Source organism: Triticum urartu, chromosome 1A (genome assembly GCF_056163025.1).
Source record: "Triticum urartu cultivar PI428250 chromosome 1A, HENAU_Tu73, whole genome shotgun sequence".
Classification (NCBI taxonomy): Eukaryota; Viridiplantae; Streptophyta; class Magnoliopsida; order Poales; family Poaceae; genus Triticum; species Triticum urartu.
Window position 1 is genome coordinate 260,596,563 of NC_141873.1, and position 5,183 is coordinate 260,601,745.

Sequence of the window (5,183 nt, forward strand, 5' to 3'; positions counted from 1 at the left end):
TCCCAAGCCACGAAAATACCTCCTCTAGTCTCTGACGCCGGTAAGTAGGTGAAACCATCATAATTTGGTCCCATGCATTGCAAAATTACATACTTGTCCACCACTTCTAACTTAGTTTATAAAATACAAACGAGCGCCGCACGAACAGATTCCACGAACCCTCTAAGAGCCTTCCTCTTGGCTGGATTGTTAAGACCTCTAACATTCCAGCATACTAACTACAAGGCGTTGCACGACATCAGGAAATGATTATACCAACCCGATGGCAGCCAACGCCCCTACTGCGCCAAAAGAGGCTCGGCCATCCTTGTCTCCCCCGCTAGATTTAGCGGCATTGCCTTCCCGAAAATGGCTGCTATAGCCCTCAACTACGGCTCCTGTAGCGGCGAGTCGAAGACCATACATAGCGGACCTAGCGTGTCCTCAGAGACCGGCAGATCATCGCAGTCAAAACCCAGGGTTTTCACCAGCACCGTTTCCGCAGCCGATGCCTTCGTCTTCCTGGCGCCACCAGCGCAAACAGACCGATAGCGTGGCGTGGTGTGAATGGGTCTTGGCCCGCCTTGATGCCTCTCAGCCCCTCGAACTCCTTAAGAAGAGGTGGTGCAAGCTTCTTGAGAAGGCCTGCACAGAAAGCCTTGATGTTACCCACCGCCACAATTCCCTTGGCCGAAAGGTGCCCCTCTTGTTGTTGTGTTGCCACCACACATGCCATTGCCAACTCGTCATTAGCGCCACGCAGCGGCTCCTGCATGCATGCGCCCGACGTGGTCACATTTGCGCGCCCCATTCTAGACTTGGCCAACTCCTGTAGCATGGGTCCCTTGTCCAGCGAATCTCCTCCTGGAAACACCTCCCCTTCCTTTGTCATTGGCTGGATCAGATCTGTCACCGGAGCCCACCCTTCTGTTGTTGTGTCGGCCAGCTGCGTCTCAAGAGATCGCAACGATGTCTCCACCTCGGGTTCCACGGCACGCTGGACAGAGGCAGCCCCTACCGACTGGTCCTGCAGTCCCACGCCCACATGCACCGCACAAGTGCTTGCCGAATTTGAACCCACCAATACCGCAACTTCCTAAGCATTATCTGTTTCCTCGGGATCCACAGAAGGCCCATTCTCAATCATAAGTTGCATGCATCCAATGGTGGCCACTCGCTCCCCAGCCGTTCCTTGGTCAAAAGCCGTACCGGTCGGCCCCGACGGATCACGCTGCACCGAATCAGCCTCCGCAGTCTCGGGCGTAGGCATGGCCCCACGAGCCCCATCTGGATCTTCTGTGGCTTGCCACGCTGCTGGTGGCGCGTGTGCAACTGCAACCTCATTCTCCCGCTGTGAAGTTTGTAGCACAAGCGCAGCCGCGTCCTCTGCCTCCCGTCTCACTCCCGTCACCGCAGCCGCGGTGTTGATCACCAGCACACGCACCGTCGCCGCCTTGCCACTAGCCATAGGCAGGATCCTCCATTCTGAAGGGCCGATGCGCCCCATCAGTGCATGCAGATAGGAGCCTCCGTGCACTTCGCTGGCCGGCGCCCCACCGCGGTGATCACGAACTCCTCTTGTCCACGGCAAGACACGCCACTCACCCCGACCAGAGAAATCCTCGTAGTCGTCCGGCATCCCACATTGGCCGCTTCCATCTGAACTGGTCGGCCACAACAAGCGCTCCGGTCCCTCGTGATCTCGCATCTGCCCTATGTGAATGAGTCTCTTGTACTCCAGCAAGGCATGAGACATGGGCTGCCGCACCGCCGGACCTCCAAACACCTCCGGCTCTAGCACCCAAACACGCTTGGCCACCGGCACCTCGTTCGGGTCAATGCACCATGCCCGAAGCTTGAAGAAGGACATGTCCTCTCGATTCTCTGTCTCCGGCGCCAAGCTCTCCACAAGACACGACAAGCCAAGGAGCTCCGCCGCCGTCTCGGTCGTCCACGCATGAGATGGGATCCCCTCAATCATAATGTCCACTTGTGTGCACATCACTCTCGTAACGGCTTGAGCTTGCTTGAGCCATGGTTTGACGAAGAGCTTGAAGAACCCGTGCTCGACGGTGCCCGCCGCCAAAGCTCTGTTGCGTAACTCCGGCGCCGCGAAAACTACCAGGAAGTCCTCAGGATGGTACTTGTTCATGAAGAAACGGTGGCAGGGTATGCGCAGCTCCTCCGACAAAGCTTCCGCCGCCTCCTGGCATGACACCGCTGGCTGGGTGCCTCCCACATAAGCCACCACCGCCAGCCTCAGGCGCTGCTCGATATCTTCCATCTCCGGCGTCCGGCGGAGCACGCAGATACTCCCGGTAGTGGTAGCGGTAGCCGATGTCTGCCTAGACCCCACAGGTGCGTTGTCGGCCAGGACTGGCGAGGGCCTCTCCAGGGGAGTGGCCTGCCTAGTCGCCGGCAACAGCCTGTTCGCAGGTCCGGCCTGCATCGATGGCTGCAACGCACGCGCTACCTTGGCCACCGCATCACGCCGGAGATCCTCCTGTGACCTGGGGCTCCGAGGTTGCTTGTAGTCCGTCGATATATGACCCTCTAGGCCACACCGGATGCAGAGCGGGGGGAACCAGCAATCTTTCCGATGATGGCCTTCGCGAAAGCACTTGAAATAGAGACCAAACAAGTCCGCCAGAATCTCCCTCCGTTCCGGCGACGAAGCCGGGGAGTGCGATGAACGCAGTCGAGCACCGCCCGCCGCCGCCTACTTCCGCAAAGCCTTTCTTTTGCACCACAGCGCCTTGCACCACGGCACGACGGAGGCCGCGGCAGGCCCAGGGTTGGCCCCAGCCAGCGCGCCTCCAGCCCCGGTTGAGGACTCCCCCGACCCGGACGATGCTGACAACCCCAGGCCAGAGATGATGGGCTGCAGTCTGGAAGAGACCGAGGCCGGGCTAGCAGAGCCGGAAGCCATGGCGATTCCCGCACGGGCGCGACTCAAGATGAAAGGGGAGCGTCGGGTCCGGGCTGGCCGCCGGTGAGGGAGGGTGGGCGCCGGGTCCGGGCTGGCCGCCGGCAGAGAGGGAGGTGGACGCCGGGGCCGGAGTTCCCGCCTGCGGGGAAGCGCTCGCTAGGCATGGAAGCGCTCGCTCGCTCACGTATCACCTGAAAGGCCACTTCACAGTTAGTGTACCATTTTTGAATTCACCATCGTTTTCTGGGTTCCTTAATGGATATCTTAAAGAAGAGTCGTATATGATGCAACCAGAAGGTTTTGTCGATCCAAAAGGTGCTAACAAAGTGTGCAAGCTCCAGCGATCCATTTATGGACTGGTGCAAGCCTCTGGGAGTTGGAATATACGCTTTGATAGTGTGATCAAAGCATATGGTTTTATACAGACTTTTGGAGAAGCATGTATTTACAAGAAAGTGAGTGGGAGCTCTATAGCATTTCTGATATTATATGTAGATGACATATTGTTGATCGGAAATGATACTGAATTTCTGTATAGCATAAAAGGATACTTGAATAAGAATTTTTTAATGAAAGACCTCGGTGAAGCTTCTTATATATTAGGCATCAAGATCTATAGAGATAGATCAAGACGCTTAATTGGACTTTCACAAAGCACACACCTTGATAAAGTTTTGAAGAATTTCAAAATGGATCAGGCAAAGAAAGGATTCTTGCCTGTGTTACAAGGTGTGAAGTTGAGTCAAACTCAATGCCCGACCACTGCAGAAGATAGAGAGAAAATGAAATTCATTCCCTATGCTTCAGCCATAGGTTCTATCATGTATGCAATGTTGTGTACCAGACCTGATGTGTGTCTTGCTATTTGTTTAGTAGGGAGGTACCAAAGTAATCTAGGAGTAGATCACTGGACAGCGGTCAAGAACATCCTAAAATACCTGAAAAGGACTAAGGGTATGTTTCTCGTTTATGGAGGTGACAAAGAGCTCATCGTAAACGGTTACGTCGATGCAAGCTTTGACACTGATCCGGATGACTCCAAGTCACACACCGGATACGTAATTTTATTGAATGGTGGAGCTGTAAGTTGGTGCGGTTCCAATAAGAGCGTCATGGAGGGATCTACGTGTGAAGCGGAGTACATAGCTGCTTCGGAAGCAGCAAATGAAGGAGTTCTTATCCGATCTAGGTGTCATACCTAGTGCATCGGGTCCAATGAAAATCTTTTGTGACAACACTGGTGCAATTAGCTTGGCAAAGGAATCCATATTTCACAAGAGAACCAAACACATCAAGAGACGCTTCAATTCCATCCGCGATCAAGTCAAGGAGGGAGACATAGAGATTTGCAAGATACATACGAATCTGAATGTTGCAGACCCGTTGACTAAGCCTCTCTCACGAGCAAAACATGATCAACACCAAGACTCCATGGGTGTTAGAATTATTACAATGTAATCTAGATTATTGACTCTAGTGCAAGTGGGAGACTGAAGCAAATATGCCCTAGAGGCAATAATAAAGTTGTTGTTTATATTTCCTTATATCATGATAAATGTTTATTATTCATGCTAGAATTGTATTAACTGGAAACTTAGTACATGTGTGAATACATAGACAAACAGAATGTCACTAGTATGCCTCTACTTGAGTAGCTCGTTGAATCAATGATGGTTATGTTTCCTAACCATAGAAATGAGTTGTCATTTGATTAACGGTATCACATCATTAGAGAATGATGTGATTGACTTGACCCATCCATTAGCTTAGCACGATGATCGTTTAGTTTGTTGTTATTGCTTTCTCCATAACTTATACATGTTCCTATGACTATGAGATCATGCAACTCCCGAATACCGGAGGAACACTTAGTCTGCTATCAAACGTCACAACGTAACTGGGTGACTATAAAGATGCTCTACAGGTGTCTCCGATGGTGTTTGTTGAGTTGGCATAGATCAAGATTAGGATTTGTCACTCCGAGTATCGGAGAGGTATCCCTGGGACCTCTCGATAATGCACATCACTATAAGCCTTGCAAGCAATGTGACTAATGAGTTAGTTATGGGATGACGCATTACGGAACGAGTAAAGAGACTTGTCGGTAATGAGATTGAACTAGGTAATGAGATACCGACGATCGAATCTCGGGCAAGTAACATACCGATGACAAAAGGAACAACATATGTTGTTGTGTGGTTTGACCGATGAAGATTTTTGTAGAATATGTAGGAACCAATGCATCCAGGTTTCGCTATTGGTTATTAACCGGAGA

At 52.0% G+C, this 5,183-nt stretch overlaps 1 pseudogene; it reads right to left on the bottom strand.

The window, feature by feature from the left end:
• Positions 1-368: 368 nt before the first annotated feature.
• Positions 369-2,908, bottom strand: LOC147990775 (uncharacterized; annotated as a pseudogene).
• Positions 2,909-5,183: the final 2,275 nt, after the last annotated feature.